Source organism: Bos javanicus, chromosome 13 (assembly GCF_032452875.1).
Source record: "Bos javanicus breed banteng chromosome 13, ARS-OSU_banteng_1.0, whole genome shotgun sequence".
In the NCBI taxonomy this organism is placed as follows: Eukaryota; Metazoa; Chordata; class Mammalia; order Artiodactyla; family Bovidae; genus Bos; species Bos javanicus.
In genome coordinates, this window is record NC_083880.1 from 38,895,400 (window position 1) to 38,913,298 (window position 17,899).

Below are 17,899 nucleotides of genomic sequence, written 5' to 3' on the forward strand. Positions count from 1 at the left end.
AACTGTGGAAAATTTCTTCAAGCAATGGGAATACCAGACCACCTGACCTGCCTCCTGAGAAATCTGTATGCAGGTCAAGAAGCAACAGTTAGAACTGGACATGGAACAACAGACTGGTTCCAAATTGGGAAAGGAGTACATCAAGGCTGTATATTGTCACCCTGCTTATTTAACTTATATGCAGAGTACATCATGCAGAATGCTGGGCTGGATGAAGCATAGGCTGGAATCAAGATTGCCAGGAGAAATATCAATAACCTCAGATATGCAGATGACACCACCCTTATGGCAGAAAGTGAAGAAGAACCAAAGAGCCTCTTGATGAAAGTGAAAGTGGAGAGGGAAAAAGTTGGCTTAAAACTCAACCTTCAGAAAACTAAGATCATGGCATCCAGTCCCATCACTTCATGGCAAATAGATGGGGAAATAATGGAAACAGTGACAGACTTTATTTTCTTGGGCTCCAAAATCACTGCAGATGGTGACTGCAGCCATGAAATTAAAAGACGCTTGCTACTTGGAAGAAAAACTATGACCAACCTAGATAACATATTAAAAAGCAGAGACATTACTTTACCAACAAAGGTCCGTCTAGTCAAAGCTATGGTTTTTCCAGTAGTCATGTATGGATGTGAGAGCTGGACTATAAAGAAAGCTGAGCACCAAAGAATTGATTCTTTTGAACTGTGGTGTTGGGGAAGACTCTTTAGAGTCCCTTGGTCTGCAAGGAGATCCAACCAGTCCATCCTAAAGGTAAACAGTCCTGAATATTCAGACTGATGCTGAAGCTGAAGCTCCAATACTTTGGCCACGTGATGTGAAGAACTGACTCATTGGAAAAGACCCTGATGCTGGGAAAGATTGAGGGCTAGAGGAGAAGGGGATGACAGAGGATGAGATGGTTGGTTGGCATCACTGACTCAATGGACATGAATTTGAGTAAACTCTGGGAGTTGGTGATGGACAGGGAAGCCTGGCGTGCTGCAGTCTACGGGGTCCCAAAGAGTCGGACACAACTGAATGACTGAACTGAACCGAGCTGAACTAGCCAGGCTCTCCTCACAGGTCCTGTGAGCCAGGGAACCAGCAGCCAGCACTGCTTCAGGAGAGGTCATCAGACAGTTGACCTTGAAGTCTTGAAGAATGGGCCCAACGTTTGTGTTTTCTTTCGTGTTTAATGATTGTATTCCAATTTTTTCTTGACATAAATTGTGGACACCAGAGATCTATCTATGCGGTGATTTTTCAAATTGCTTTAAAAAAAAAAAAAAAACAAAAAACGAACAAACAAAACCTGCCATTGTCCTTCTTCAAATGCTGCATAAATTAGAAGCACAAACTCTAGAGACAGTTGAGGCCAGGGTTGTGGGGCAGCAGAGACAGAGTCTCCCGGAGCCCACTCAGCTCCTCCTGTGGGGCCCCCTAGGGCCTGATGTTCAGGTCCATTTGGGGGCTCTAAGGACCTGAAATCAGAACACCTGGGGTCTTGCCCCATCTTTTCATCTGCAGTCTCGGGAGAGTGAAGTGACCAGCTCAACGTCACTCTGGCCAAAATGGCAAAGCATGTGGAGAATCTCCCCCTCAACATGAAGGAGGGCTCTTACTTCTGTCACATGAGGAATTCTGGTTTTCCATCTTGCCTCAACATTTTCAATATATTTCTCCTTCTCTGTATGCTTTTTGAGTTCTTGAAGTCCAGCTTCTCCCAAGACATTTGTAATTCATGTTTAGGTCTGTACCAAGCAAGATGCTGGAAAATTAGTCCTGATTCTGGGGCTCTCCTCAGGAACAGACCTGGGGTTCTAATCCTTTAGGTGAATTTCTTCACCTATTTCATTTTCTCATCTATAAAATGGGATAATAAGGCCTGTGATATACTGATGGATCTATTGTGAGAAGATAAGGGGCATGTGAAAAATGGTAAGACAGTGCCAGGGAGTAGAAATGGGCACACATGTGTGTTAACCCTGAGATAGAGACTGGAAGCTGCTGGCAGGGGCAGGGAAGTCCCATGACCCAGAGAGCTTGGCTTCACTGGTCTCTGTTGGACGTTGAAGGGAGACACCACCCAGGACGAGGCTGGACTCTCTCTATCACATGTCGGGGGGAGAGGGGACCATCCTCAGTGAGAGCAAATGCGAATAAGAAGCCAGGTGGCCTCGAGAAGAGTTCTGACCAAAGAGATAGGGAGAAACTCGTCCCTTGGATTTTTGAATAATGTGAAGCAAGGTTGTGACTGGCTGTCATTTCAGACCCACGAGCAAGGAAGCATGGTCCCCACTGGAAAGGACTGGCAGAAGGAGGCTGTGGAGAGTGGTTCTCAAAGTGTGGTCCCCAGACAAGCAGCAACTGTGTCCCCTGGGAACTTGTTAGAAATGCCAGTTCTCGGGCTATACCTCAGAACCATGGAATCAGAAGCCCTGGAGCTGGGGTCCAGCCATGTGAGTCACAGCAGGAGCTCCAGGCGATTCTGGTGCGGCCGAAGCGTGAGAAGCACTGCTGTGCAGGAGGTGGGGTCTTCTCAGCACAGGCCTGAGGCCAGTCCTTGGCGAGCACACCCACCCAGGCCTCACTTCAGAGCAAAATTACCAGGCACAGTCTATCTGTTCATTTTCCAGGCCTCAACGGGGGACTTCCCACTGGTCTCCATCCCTCCACACCAGGTTCTCAGTTTTTCCAATCTGGCCCCAGACCTGAGGAGCCCTGTGAAGATGCCATTGTCTTTAGGCATGTGACAGAATCTGGTAGCTCTCTTTCCCAAGTAGACCCCGCATCTCCCGACCCTCTCTATAGAATCAGGGACAATCTGTGGCAAAGTTGAGGACATCTGTGTAAAATGGTCCCTCTCACGCAGGTTCTGAGCTGCTGGAGGAAGTTCTACACAGTTCTCTGTCTGCCCACCCTGAGTTCCCGGGGTTTCTCAAGTTAGGAAGTTGGTGTAGTAAGAAATGGAGTTTATGAGCTGGCTGGGCAGCTGAAACGACTTCCCAGTTGGCCTTGGGAAATAATAAATCATTGGTAGCAGAAAACCTGTTCCTGCTTTTCTTTGCCAAGTGTTCCAATGCCACGGTAAAATTCAGTGTCTTTAAGGGATATCCAAGTTCCCCTTGGGGGAACTGCCACTCTGTTAGTCCTCCTCTTCCCTCTAGAAGCTCCTGGCCAGGCAGCCATCCATCCAATATCACTAATTTCTTACCCCGATTCCCCCTTCTCTTGGTTAACAATGCCCGAAGCACCAGTCTCGTTTTACAATAAAATAAATTAATACTGTTTCAGCCAATGTAATTTTTTTAAAAAGACATCAGCTTAATCATTTTATAAAAAGAAAAGTGTCACTGTTTACATTAACACCAAAAGAGCTCCCCGCTCCCACAAAAAAAAAAAAGAAAGAAAATAAGAAAAAAGTACTACTAAAGAGACGATCCTCACCTGTGGCCACAGACACCCTGGCTGATGGTGGCAGACACTGTTGTTGACTCACGTTCACCCACCTTCCTTGCCAACAGAATCACCACCTTGTTTCTTTTGGTGGAGGGAGGCCTTCCAGAGGGCTGGGGGATAGCCCGCTTCCCCAGTAAGAGAGAGCTGTGTGGGCAGAAGGGTCTGTACCTTCTGCCCTTAAAAACAGCTGAATGAGGACGTGATGCTGAGGCTGTGGCTGGTCTCCTGGGACCTGGAGAAGACAGAACCACAGAGGGGGTGCCCCTAAGCTGCTGAGCTGACTCCCAACACCTGCGCTCAGGGTTTTCAATAAAGATATGGGCTTTGTGGCCAAGGGTTGGTATTTACCCTTTAAAGAGACATTGAAAAGCTTACACTTAGCCTAGGGCCTACAGATTGGCGGAGAGGGAGTTCAGTCACTCAGTCGTGTCCAACTCTTTGCAACCCCATGGACTGCAGCACGCCAGGCTTCCCTGTCCTTCACCAACTCCCAGAGCTTACTCAAACTCATGTCCATTGAGTCGGTGATGTTATCCAACCATCTCATCCTCCGTCGTCCCCTTCTCCTCCTGCATTCGATCTTTCCCAGCATCAGGGTCTTTTCCAAGGAGTCAGTTCTTTGAATCAGGTGGCCAAAGTATCAGAGCTTCAGCTTCAGCATCAGTCCTTCCAATGAATATTCAGGGCTGATTTCCTTTAGGATGGTCTGGCTGGATGTCCTTGCAGTCCAAGGGACTCTCAAGATTTTTCTCCAACACCACAGTTCAAAAGCATCCATTCTTTGGCGCTCAGCTTTCTTTATAGTCCAGCTCTCACATCCATACATGATTACTGGGAAAACCATAGCTTTGACTATATGGAGAGGGAAGGGTGGGTCTTAAGAGGGATGCAGACTTGTTTTCTGTCAAAACAAAGGGGAGGGAGGGGACATATGTATACCTATGGTTGATTCATGTTGATGCTTGACAGAAAGCAACACAATTCTGTAAAGCAATTATCTTTCAATTAAAAAATAAATTAAAAACAAAGGGGATGTACACCATGTTTTAAGAGTAAAAGAGGAAGTGGAATAAACTAAAATAACCCAATCCAGTGGCAGAACAGTTAGCTTGGCTAAGGGCTGTGTAAGACTCTGATTCCCAAGGCTGCCAGGGACTAGGTCTGATCGTGGAAGGAGTCACAGGGGAGGGGGCATTCTTGGTGACCACCGCAATGGCTGAGGCCCGGGGGACAGGGGTTTCAGCACAGTGGGAGTGGGGCTGGGGACTGCAGAATGAGCGGTGGGAGAGGGGAGGCGTCTCCTGTCCCCAGGAGGCCGGGCTCGGCCATCTTTGAAGTAGAAGGGGGAGCATGGGCCAGTGATTTGCTGGTGAAGGTCGCGCCAACGACTGTTTCATCACGCAGGTCTTCAGCCCTGGAACAGCCGCTACCTTGCGTGGTTTGGGAAAACGGTAGATGCCCTGTGTTTGTCCTCATCTCTCCAGCGAGCTTGTAAGAGCCTTGAAGGCAGGGATCGTTAGCCATGTTTCTCTGATTACCCTGTGTGAAAGTGAAGTGAAAGTTGCTCAGTCATGTCTGACTCTTTGCGACCCCATGGACAGTCCATGGAATTCTCCAGGCCAGAATATTGGAGTGAGTAGCCTTTTCCTTCTCCAGGGGATCTTCCCAACGAAGGGATCAAAGCCAGGTCTCCCGCAATGCAGGGAGATTCTTTACCAGCCGAGCCACAAGCGAAGCCCTATACCCCTGTGTGGAGGGCATCAAACACTCGATTGTTTAATTCAGTGAATATTGGTTGAGTCCATACTGTGCCCCAGCCACCATGCCAGGCACTGGAGCTTCAGCAATGAACATCTGCCTGAGGAGGCTGAGTGAGTCCCTGCAAACTAAGGGAAACCCTAGGGGGGTACACCCAGGGATGTCTGTGCTGATCTGTCTCAACCAGGAGCGGGCAGGAGAGGAAGTCCTTTTGCAGAGCCTGGACCACCCTGAGACATTGCCTAGAGTCTCAGAGACCAGGCTCTGCAGACCACCTAAGACTGAGAGGGAGGCAGTGATGGGAATAGCACTCCTTGTGATTATTTCTTAGCCATAAGCTTGGGCATGGGTTTTATTCTTTCCTTCTTGCCAAGGCATTCTGAAAATTGGAAAATCACTCGGTCATGCTAATTGTGACAGCGTGAGACCTCCATCAAATTACTGCAGAGCTTGCGCTCTGGGAAACCCTGCCTTTAAAACGGAAAAATGCCTTCTTAGATTAGTACAGTGATGAACATCATTTGTTAGGATAAAAAAGCCCCAGGGGGCTCCCAAGAAAACAGCTCTTTACTGTGGGTGCTTTTCTGCTGCTTCTCCATCCCCACTCCCATTCACCTTGGTCAAGAGTAATTATGATATGATTGAATTTTCCCTGGGTCATGGGGATGATGGGGGAAATCTGCTCAATGTACGAGCCAGAGCTTCAGGTCGTACCAGCTTCTCAGTCCTTGGGCAGTTGTAGTGGACGAGCTCATCATACTCTGGGTTTTGAGAAACAGTCACATTCCTTAATCTCATGCTCAATTTTCTCAACCTTTTACATTTATTAACTTCTAAGCATGGTTGTGTATTGAATAGGAAACTCTCGAATCTCTGTTTTCCCTTGTTTGTTGCTGTAAGTTATTCCCATTAGTGGTGGTGGTGGGGATGAGCTCATGTATGCCACCGAGGAGCAGCTGGCAGAGATTCTGCAGCACATGCAGGGTGCAGGGGACTTGCTGGAGGATGGGTAAGTGGGCCTGTCTGTCCAAGCTCTGAAGAGTCAGAGAAAGAGCTAACAACCCAGTAGGTCTTCTTCGTGGGAGGCCCCACAATTAGTGTGCCTGCTTGAACTTCCCATGAAATCGCCTGCTCGGAGGGTCCACTGCTTTCTTTTGGAATTATATCCTCCGTGTTTGAGGGAAATAGGAAAGTCAATACATTTAGTTGAAAACCAGCAACCCTGCACTGTTCAGTCAACAAGACTTTATCGAGCATTTCCTAAGTGCTGGTCAATGTCTGGATCCTGGAAAAGTGCAGACTGGCTAAATGGATGGGGCCGTGGAGTTATGGTTGTGGATTTTCATTCCAAAGTTTCCAGCTCATGGCATTAGGTGGTTTGTGTCTCCTTCCCTCCTCCTCAGTAACCATGGAAACCATGTGGCTAAGATGGCAGCATCCTAAAGTGAAGGATTTGGGCCCTGGAGTCACTGCATGGAGAAGAGCTGCTCACGAAGCCACTGGCTCATCTCATGCTGTGGGGTGAGCGAGAGGTAAAACTGTGGTTGTGCTAAAACAGGGAGACTTTAGCTTTGTTTGTTATCACTGCAGAACCATAGCTGAAACTAACATGTCATGACCATCTCCTGTCCCCTGTCCCTACCGGTCTGCTGAGCCCTCCTCCTCTAGGTTTCCCTGCTGCCTGGATCCCTGCCACCCTAGTGCCCTCAGCCAACCTCTAAGGGCAGGATGGACCTCTGGCCCCACCCTTGCCCCCATCTGTCACCTCTGTGTGTAGCCCGAGTCTCTTGCCAACCGCAGGAATCCCTGTAACCCCTGCACAGACACCCCGCAAGTCAAACGTGAAACTTAGAGGATAGAGGTCAGAGTTAGGCGATGCTACGGAGAACACAAGTAGACACATCCCACTTCATGCCTCACAGCCTCTGAACTGGAAACCAGGGTGTCCCAGAAAAGACAGCCTTGCACTCTGTCCTGTAATGTCAGGAAGCATGGTGGCCATGCACAGCAGAGTGAGCCCAAGGTGAAGGGCATTTGTCTTATAACAACTGTCTTTCCTGATATTTTCAGACAGAAGAGTGTTTTTTTGGGGGATGTGTTTTGATAGACCACTAGTCTGCAAGATGCTCCATGAAGGTTGCCCTCAGAGCAGGTTAGCTGGGGCTACACCACACAAGGCATTCCCATCGTAAGACTCAGCCTGCGTCTCAGTGCATCTGGTCTTTGAGACACCCTACAATAAAACAGCCTCTAACTTGGTTTCACCAAAAGTATTTAACCCTTGGCACATCTTCTTCTTCTGTTCACTAACATCAGTAGGAAGCAATTTAGGGAAATGACCAAAATAGAGTATTTATCCTTATTCACACAACCTCTGACTTTCACAGCATCAGTTGGAGCTAGACTGTAACAGGAGGTCTACACCCGTTGTTGGGAACAGTGGAGAAAGTATAATTCCTTATGGAGGATACTTCAAGTGATTTTCATAGCTTTATACTGTTGTCTCCTAATGATGATTCATAGGAAATAATGTAACTAAATTCAGTTACATTAATAAAGTGAAACTATTTTCCTTTTCATATAAGACTATCAAGGACTGTTCACTTGATGGGAAGGGATCGTTTGTACATAGTTATACCACACTTTTCACAAAATGTATTCTGAAAAAATGTGTAAATGAACCTATTGAAAATAGCATCTCGTTTTCTCATTGATCAGTAATGTTTTCATCTCAGTTCGTCCCAATCTGGTATTAATTTACTTTTTCCATCTTTAATCCCCTTCATATTTCACCTAGCTAATAATCAATAAACTCCTAAAGGCACAGAGAAACTTAGCCGTGAATCTTTAAGTAAATGATCACTCTCTGTAGATCTCTAGATTTGGATGCAGAGCCTTTCTTATTATCAACATTTATTATCAACAAATATTTTCTAAATGAATAAGTTAATTTTTTTCTTTAATTTTTGGTTGGAAGTCATTTCACATTTTTAGAAGTGAGAGTACATATGAAAAGCATAGATATAAAGTTTTATTAGGATTGTTACTGACCCAATTTCTTGGCTTTCCCCAATCAATAGAAATAGACAAGAAGCTAGACAGGAAATTCAGGCAAGGCTTTATTGGGGGCCCTGCTGCAGCCAGGGTGGGGAGAGGGGAGCGAGAAGTTAACAGGCTCTTTGCTCACTCCCAGAGGTGGGGCAAGTTGATTCCTTATTTGGGATGAGGGTAGGGGTGTGTCAGAGGTGGCTGGAGGGACAGCGTCAGTGGTTTGCCCACCCCTCTGGTGGTATTGTGTGCTGAGGGCATGCATAGCACTCTGCTTTTGCTTTTGACACCTTGTTTTTGATCCAGGCTCCTCAGAAGTGGCAGTTGAGTTTTCTTTTCACTGTCTCTTTGTATCTTTTGGGTCCAGAATTAGCCCCAAATGTGCATGCACAGTTATTTTCAGTCCCATACAGTTTCTTTGCATTTTGTTGCTGGAGGAGAGGTGTGTCCAGGTGTAAGCAAAGGGTCTCAGGTCCCAACCTGTCTCAGGATTGCTCAAGAAGTTCTCCTGGAAAGCAGTTTCAAGTCAAAAGTGCTGTTATGTGGTCAGGTTGGGCCAGAAAATGAAATATACCAAGGTTCTGAAAGCAAAACAGGAAAGGGGAGCATGTTTCTTTCAAGCCACAGACCAGGTAATGAATGTCCACTGGAATCATTCCACTCTTGGTGCTAACTCTGCATCACACAGCGTCTCTCATACACCCAGCTCACGAGCATCTGGGTGGGTCTCGCTGTCCACCAACAGCTCTGCCTTCAGAGTCATGTGGCACTTGGTAGACCGAGCACTGTGGGGACAGAAGGCGGGGTCACCAGGGTTTGACCACGACCACTGGCCTGGGCATGGTGCAGAGGTCATCTCCTGCCCTGTTCTGCCCTCCCAGCTGGGCCACCTCCTCCATCCTCCATTGCCCAAGGGAAAAAGAAGGCCTGGCTGACTCTCAGTAGCAGGACCCTCCCTGTTCTCCATCCTGCTCCAGCCCAGAATTCTTCTGGGAGTTCAGGCTGGCCCGGCTCCCTGTTTCCTGGCAGCAGCTCAGCTGGGACCCAGTGTCCAGATCCAAGAGAGGATCCAGAAATGTCAGCTGTTTACCTGGTTCAGGTGTTCCTCCTTGGTGATGCTGGAGGCATTCTTTTATTTTATCCTTTACATTTTCTGTTGGGATATAACAGACATAAAATGCCTAATGTGCATCTAGGAGTATATTGCTCTATAAAACTCTGCTTGCTGTTGTCTGTGCCAGTCAGTTTGCAAATACCATAGCAAAATAACAAAAGCTGCAGACCGAGCAGCTTAAACAACAGAAATATTTTTCTCGAAGTTCCAGAGACTGATGGTCCAAGATCAAGATGCCAGCAGGGTCTGTGGCTGGTGAGAGCTCACCCTTGGGTTGCAGACAGCCACCTCTCGCTGATCCCCAACAAGGCAGAGAGAGAGAGAAAGAATGAGGCTTGGGGAATCTCTTCTGGCATACATGTGTACTAAGTCGCGTTAGTTGTGTCCAACTCTTTGCTATCCCATAGACTGTAGCCTGCCAGGCTCCTCTGCCCATGGAATTCTCCAGGTGAGAAGACTGGAGTGGGTTGCCATTCCCTTCTCCAGGGGATCATCCTGACCCAGGGATCTAACCTGTGTCTCTTATGTCACCTGCATTGGCAGGCAAGTTCTTTACCATTAATGCCACCTGGGAAGCCAATACCTCTACTAATTAGAGTATAAAACACCACAACAGCAGGAGCTTTTGTCTGTTTTGTTCACAACTGTATTCTTAGTGCCTAAAATAGTGCCTGGCACATAGTAGGTGGCCAGTCAATATGGGCAGAATAAATGAATCAATGATGAAATTAAGTAAGCAGTTCCTCATCTGTTATTTTGCAAAGGGAATTCTGTTTTTATGAGTTTAATATATTTTTAAAAAGCTTCAAGTCATAGGGCAGCGTTTCAATAATTGAAATGGAGATGAGTACACAATAAAAACAGTGAAAATTCTTTCCATGTCATCCCCCTCCTTCCTCCAGAGGTGCACCCAGTTAAGCTTGCTTGGTATCCTTTTCAAGACTTTTAAATCTAGTTACATATATATGTCTCAAATAGATATAAAGTTTTGTCTTATTTTAGATTTTAGTAAATAGCAAAAGGCAGGAATCTGTAGTCTTTATATAGTCAGATATATCATTTTTTTCATGGCACTGGAGATTATGTCTGGCATAAGATCTTTATGGCCCTTACGTTCTTGTTTTTTAAGAGATGTTTTTCTCTTGGGAGCTTTTAGAATCTTCCTCTTCATCCTTATTGGCTAGAAAATTACCAGCATAGGTCTAGATGTGATTTTAAAGTTATCATGCTTGTGAAGTTATCGTGCTTAGCATTTTCTTTAAATCTCAAGATGCATGCTGTTTTTCAGTACAGATGAATTTTCTATTCACATCTCTTTGATTATTTATTCCTTGCCATCTTCTCTAATCCTTCCCTCTGGACTTCCTATCAGAATTCCTCCTACATTTTCCCTACAGGGCTCTCGATTCAAATTCTTATATTTTTCATCTCGTTGTCTTTCATCCATGTGTTTTGGCTACTGAGAATTTGATAAAGAAGAAAGATAGTAAATAAAAACATTTGCTGGTCTGCTACATGGCTTATCTGCTCACATATATCTTTTGCAGGGTGCGTGTTATTCAAGAACACAGTCATCTCTTTATCACATAAAGACTTTATATCAGCTGGGGCTTCCCAGAGCTTGAAATTTATTTAAAATTATTTAAAATTTAAAATTTTAAAGCCAAACCCGTGGCTTGTTGAAATCCCAAGACCACCCCAAGATGCCTGTGAGTTCCAGGTGTGCTCAAATTCTGGTGACCTTCTTTCACTGGGGTCATTGCCTTGTTGCATCAAATATTTTTCTCCTTGTGCTTGTCCAGGGGAGAAATGATCCCTTCTTCAGTTTAAAAGTGGCCTTCTCCTAGAGCCTATTATACAGAGTGAAGTAAGACAGACAAAAACAAATATTGTATATTAACGCATATATATAGACTCTAGAAAGATGGTACCGATGAGCCTATTTGCAGGGCCGCAGTGGAGACTAGACATACAGAACAGACTTGTGGACACAGTGGGGGAAGGAGAGAGTAGGATGAATGGAGAGAGCAGCATGGAAACATGTACATTACCACATGTAAATAGACAGCCAGCGGGGATCTGCTGTATGACTCAGAGCTCAAATCGGTACTCTGTGACAACCGAGAGGGGTGGGATGGGATGGGAGGTAGGAGGGAGGTTCAAGAGGAAGGGGACATATGTATACCTATGGCTGATTCACGTTGCTGTATGGCAGAAACCAACACAAAATTGTAAAGTAATTATCCTCCAATTAAAGATAAATAAATTTTTTAAAAAATGGAAGTGTTAGTCGCTCAATCATGTCCGACTCTTTGCAACCCCATGGACTGCAGCCCACCAGGCTCCTCTGTCCGTGGGATTCTCCAGGCAAGAATACTAGAGTGGGTTGCCATTTCCTCCTCCAGGGGACCTTCCTGACCCGGGGATTGAACTCGGGTCTCCTGCACAGTGAGCAAATTCTTTACCATCTGAGTCACTCCCACAAAACCTTGGAGGATATTACTAAAGAGCTGGGGAAAAAAAAAGTGAAGTCGCTCAGTTGTGTCCGACTCTTTGCAACCCTATGGTCTGCAGCCTACCAGGATCCTCCATCCATGGGATTTTCCAGGCAAGAGTCCTGGAGTAGGTTGCCATTTCCTTCTCCAGGGGATCCTCCAAACCCAGGGATCTAACCTGGGTCTCCCACATTGTAGGCAGTTGCTTTATCGTCTGAGCCACCAGGGAAATCCTAAACAGCTGGCGAGTCATTGCCTAATGGATCACACCACAAACAATTTAATCCTCCATGTCTTCATTCCTTTTCTTCAAGGTCCTTTCCAAACACTCAGCTGCCTGGGGCTCCTCCATGACCTGCCCTTCCCACAGCACACGGAGTCCTCCCCTTGTCCTCCCTTTTCCCCAGAGTTTCCCCTCCACTAAGCAAGGTCACTCCGTGGCCTGTAGCTTATGCTCCTAAAAGAGCATCACAAAGCATTTCTACATCCAGGGCAGACAAAGAGCTTCTCCTAACAGGATCCATTCTCTTTAAAAGGCAGTTTGAGTTATAAGTCATATTTTGTTCTGTTTCACACAGCTAGAGATGCTATTATTATTCAATAATATTTTTAAAAATTTTTATTGAAATAAAGTTTGAAAGATTGAAGGCAAGAGGAGAAGGGGATGACCGAGGATGAGCTGCAGTCCATGGGGTCACAAAGAGTTGGACACGACTGAGTGACTGAGCAAAAACAATAACTGAATCATTTTAACATTTCAAACATGGCAAGGACCTTAACACTTTCTAGCAAAATAATTGTAGTTAATTACTCGTCTACAACTTGAGTCTGTTTTTTAACAACCTCCCACCAAGTCCATATTTGGTCTGCTAATACCATAAAGTACCACCATGCATGGCTGACACACAACTGGTTTATTGTGGCTTTTAGTTTTTCCCCAGAGAAGTAAAATCCATAGTGCTAGGTGACTGAGCAGTGATGAGGAGTAACTGTGCAAAGTGACGAAGAAACTCTGAGGTTCTCTAGTGACTGGGAGGAGGGTGTATCTCTTAGGAATTACATTTGACAGCAAACAATGATGACTTTAAAAAGTAGAGGCTTAGTTGTCTCATGTGACAGGAAACCTAGAGGTGGGCAGTTCAGACTAGTTCAGCATAGTGAGACATCTTCTGTGACCCAGGGCCCTTCTCTGTGCTTTTCCTTCCTTAGGGTATGACTCTGGTCCTTATAAGATGGCTGCAATAGCTCCAAGCATCACTTGCTTATATATTATTGGCCAGTAGTGTTTGCATGACTACACACAGCAGTGAGAGTCACTGGAGATTAAGTTTTTAGCTTTCATAGACTCTGATGTGGACGCAAGCAAAGAGTGTATGTGTGTGCTCAGTCGTGTCCGCCTCTTTGCAACCCTGTGGACTGTAGCTCACCAGGCTCCTCTGTCCATAGAATTTTCCAGGCAGGAATACTCGAGCAGGGGGCCATTTCCTACTCCAGGGGATCTTCCTGACTCAGAGATTAAACCTGTGTCTCTCGCGTTTCTTGCATTGGCAGGTGGATTCCTTACCACTGCACCGTGAGGTGGGGGGTGGGATATAAATAGGATCAAGGTGAGCTGATGCCCAGGGTCTCCCACATGTAATGATGACTTCCAGGGACAAGGAGACACAGGAGAAAGCACGTGCTTTGGCAGAGAAGACAGATGTATTTGGGGGCATATTGAATTTGAGGTGTGGTTAGGATTATCCCAAGAGACTGGTGGTTGTATCTGCTCCAGGCTAGCCCATTTTACTATTTGTTTACGTAAAAGTGGCATAGCTGGAAACTCTTTAAGACACAGGTCTGCCCAGCCAGAATTTTCATCTCCTTGACCTTCATGACTATCAAACAATATACGCTGGACATGTAACTCAAAGTGGACCAACAAGCCTCATTTCTAAGGATTTGGGAGAGTATTGGCCAAAGGAAACATTTTTTACTTGACCGTTGATATTTGGGATAGAAGTGGAGATGCTGGGAACCACTTGGCTACTATATGGCAAGATGGTGACGGGAGGGTGGCCCTGCATCTACCGGCTGGCCAGTGGACCCAATAAGATGGCATGAGGCCTGAGAAGGCAGATTCTCCTGGGCGCACGAGACTGGGTTGGTTCCTCCATGGTCTAGGACACCTGGCTTTCTTAGAGCAGCAATGTCAATATCAGAACAAATAAGGTTTCATTAGACATTTTGTAATTTCTTACAAATGTTTAACCATTTTTACAGAAGGCAGATTCCACGCAAGATTTGAGAAAAACAACATCCACAGTACATATTGCAGCATTGTTTTTAGCAAAACCTGGCAAAAATGTAAACAGCCAACAACAGTAAAATGGACTGGTGAATTATGGCATGTCCATGCGTGAGCGTGTTATGTAAACTTTAAAAATTATGTGTCATATAGCCTTTAAAGATTATATGTCAAACAACTTTTAGTGACAATGGAAAATGCTTATGATAAAATGTTGATACAAAATCACATAAACAGTACTATTCTATTGCTATTTTTTCTAACAAGCCTTAATTTGCAGATAGAAGAGATTGGAATGAAATACATCAACATATAATAATGTTTTTCTCTGGTTGGTGAGATTATGCATAATTTCAATTTTCTTCTTTATCCTCCCTATATTTTCCAATGAGTTCCTACTTTCATGATCATGAAAAAACCCAACATCACTTGTTTAAAAAGATATGGTGTAAAAAGATACACCATACCTGGTTATCATTTCAAATCCATCCTTAACAGTAAACGGTCCTTCCCTTTTCTCAGCACATGGGGCATTCCACTGTGAATTTGATTTGAGTCTATATCCAAGGTCATCTTTGTTGCTGGATTATAGATTCCTCGAGGGTGGGGCCCCTGCCATGGTCCTTACTGATGCCGCACTGCCCTGAAATCTGATAGAGCCTTGAAATCTGACACAGCCTTGTCGAATTGAATTGCTGTGTGCAGCCCAAGCTGATGTAATTGAGTGCCACAGCGGCAAGAGAAGTAACAAGACAAAAAAGGGCCATGAAGTCCTATAGAGAAGGTGGTCCTGGGTAGGAGGGAGGGTGCTCTGCTTCCCCTTTGTGTTTCACTTTGGTCACCTGTGAAGTGGGGATGATGGTGGCACCTCTTTATGGCACGGATGTGAAGATTTCACGAGTGAGCAGAGGTGAGGTCCTCGTGGTGGTGCCGGGACCGCAGGAAGCGTGCAGAAGCATTTGCTCTGACAGAGGCTCTGTCAGAGGCTGTCATCAGCCACTGCTGGGGACGGCGCCCAGCGCTCTGTGGCCGCGCACTTGAGCCTGTGTGCAGGCGCCTCTCACCTCCCATGTTCTGCTTTTCATCATCGCACTCCAAACTGCTTTACCCTCTGGGATCATAAACCCCCTGAAATTGGAGATTTATTAAACTGTACATTCCCTTCAATCCATTGCACCTGGCAGGTACTACATAAAGCCTGTTTAATTAGCTTTAAAATAATGTGTTTACTTTTCCTCCCAGGCGCCTTAATTTTTCTTTTTAAATCACAGCATCCCTTAAACCTTAGTGTAAACGTTCTCTGCTCTCTGCAAGCCAGTTCCTAGAGAAAAGCACTCTTGGCTTCAAGACTCGGGAAACTGAACGAGAGGTCACTGGTCCAGGCACACAGCTGGGCACCAGGACAGACACACTTAAGCTGACATCCTCAGCTGAAATCCCCTCCCTGCTGTCCTGCCAGAAGTCAGCCTTCAGTGCAGAGAGGAAGGGCCACACTTTTTTCTTTCTTTTTTGGCTGCACCGTGCAGCATGTGAGATCTTAGTTCCCTGGCCAGGGGTCGAACCCATGCCCCCTGCATTACCAGCAGGAGTCACAACCACTGGACCACCAGGGAAGTCCCGGGTCACCCTTCTTGTTTCCCACTTCCAGTCACATCACAGAGGATGAACCACGTGCATGCACAGCTCCTGGGCACCCCGTAAGGTTATTCTGAGCGAATATTATAAAAGCCATTCATGGCCCCAAGCTGCTCAGTCACCCTTGCCCAATTTTCTGGCAGGTTTGGAGGGAATAGAAGTCCACTTTTGATTTATTCTCAGTTTTAGGGTTGATAGAGGTGACCTTCAGAGCATCCACTGGGGAGACGCCCATGCCACCTTCCAGAGCCAGAACCAGGAGCTCCTTTGGTACCCAAGCTCCACACTAATTCATAGAGATCTCAAGATAGATCCCAAGGAGATGTCCATGAAGCACAGGCCCAGCCCTGAACTGGAATCCAGCCCCATTCACTCGGTGGCCCTGTTACATCAGGCAACCTCAGTTTGTTTGCTAGATTAGAATGCTCTCCTCCAGCCTAGGGAGAGAAGTCAGCCTGCTGTGACTTGCTTTCTCCTCTCCTGGAGCAGCTAGGTGAGGATTCATATGTAAATGATGCCTAGCATTCTTTGAGTATAATGTGAGTGGGCAATAACCATGGGCTCTGTTGATTTAGAAGCCTCTGGAGAAAGCTTCTTGTTTAATCTGCTAATAAAAGTCCCACATTTGATCGCTTGATTGCAGGCTGCCTGTCATCGCATGATGGTATTGGAGCGTATATCTCGTTGGTGCATGACTCACCAGCTGAATTGCCCACCACCGGATGTCACAATGATGCTGCTATTCAGAACATGAAGGATGCACCGCAGGGCTCAGAAAAGATTTTTTTTTTAATATAAAAAGCCGTATTTGTAGTCCAAGCCCCTCCAGGAGGAGATGCCATGCTCTCTGTTTAGCCGGTGAGGCAGAGGAAACAAAAACCACGTTATGCCTAATATCCCTGAAGCCAAATTACAATATTTACCCCTGCATGGCAACTTGATGCACATAATTATCTGTGCATAGAAAAGAAAATGGAAGAAAAGGTTCAATGAACACCCACCTGGCTGTTGTGAATGATGTTGTTCCAACAGAAACAGAGGTTGAGGAGGAGGGCTTGGGGGGAGGGAAGGAAGCGTGGTCCTTGCACATCCTCTGATGAGGAAGGAGCAGAGTCGCCTGGAGCTGGAGGATCTCTGTTTCCATCCCAGCAGGGATGAGACAGCCATGTGGTTTCCTCCGTGAGCCGCTATCGGTGTCCCCAGTGCTGCTCCATCACAGATCAGATGTAACAAGCTCCCAGACCATGCCGCAAGCTCAGGGAGCTTCCAGAGTCTCCCTGCAAAGGAAGAAGGAAGACCCCCACCATGGCCTTTGTGACCGCCTCCAGTTCACATGGACCCAGTGCTGCACACCATGCAGCGGTCTGCTCACACCCGTCGGCATCCAGCATTGATGCCTCTCTCCTGGTAGACTGACCACCTTCACTTGGGTCCAGGGTGCCCGGAGACCCAGAAGTGTGGACCGACTGATGGGTGTGGGGGTCTAGACACCCTGCCCTGTCTGCCCCACACCCACAATTCAGGCAACTCTGATGCCTCCCCAGAGTCCCCAGTGGAGTCAGAGCCCCTCCATGGGACTGGGCTGAGTGCTGCACACTGGTCCCCCTTCCCATTCCACGACCAGGTTTTTTTCCTGGAACGTTTCCTAGGAAACGGTTCACTTGAATTTCTGGGTCCTGGATGATGGGCTTGGGGAGCAGCCCCGCATGTCCTCTCACAGGAGACTCAGCTACTCTGGCCTCAGCTGATTAGAGGAAGGAGAAGGGTCTGACCCAGAGCAGCCTGTCAGTAGAATGGCTGCCCCAGGGAGTCTGCCTAACAGTACAGGTCCTAGATGTCATTTGGAGCCTTCTAGCCCATAGTGTGGAGAAGTTGATGGCACCCCACTCCAGTACTCTTGCCTGGAAAATCCCATGGACAGAGGAGCCTGATAGGCTGCAATCCATGGGGTCCCTAAGAGTTAGACATGACTGAGTGACTTCACTTTCACTTTTCACTTTTATGCATTGGAGAAGGAAATGGCAACCCACTCCAATGTTCTTGCCTGGAGAATCCCAGGGATGGGGGAGCCTGGTGGGCTTCCGTCTATGGGGTCACACAGAGTCAGACATGACTGAAGCG

The 17,899-nt window shown here is 46.5% G+C and overlaps 1 long non-coding RNA gene across 3 annotated transcripts; it reads right to left on the minus strand.

Annotated features, from left to right (window-relative positions):
- Positions 1 to 8,305: 8,305 nt before the first annotated feature.
- LOC133259183 (uncharacterized) lies at positions 8,306 to 17,054 on the minus strand. Of its 3 annotated transcripts, XR_009740301.1 has the most exons (3): positions 16,780 to 17,054; positions 9,338 to 9,400; positions 8,306 to 9,032 (listed from the first exon to the last, which is right to left on the minus strand). It is a non-coding gene; the product is annotated as an uncharacterized LOC133259183 (long non-coding RNA). The 3 variants fall into 3 exon arrangements; XR_009740300.1 differs by having other exon boundaries at positions 8,306 to 9,400; XR_009740302.1 differs by lacking the exons at positions 8,306 to 9,032; positions 9,338 to 9,400 and adding an exon at positions 10,967 to 11,211.
- Positions 17,055 to 17,899: the final 845 nt, after the last annotated feature.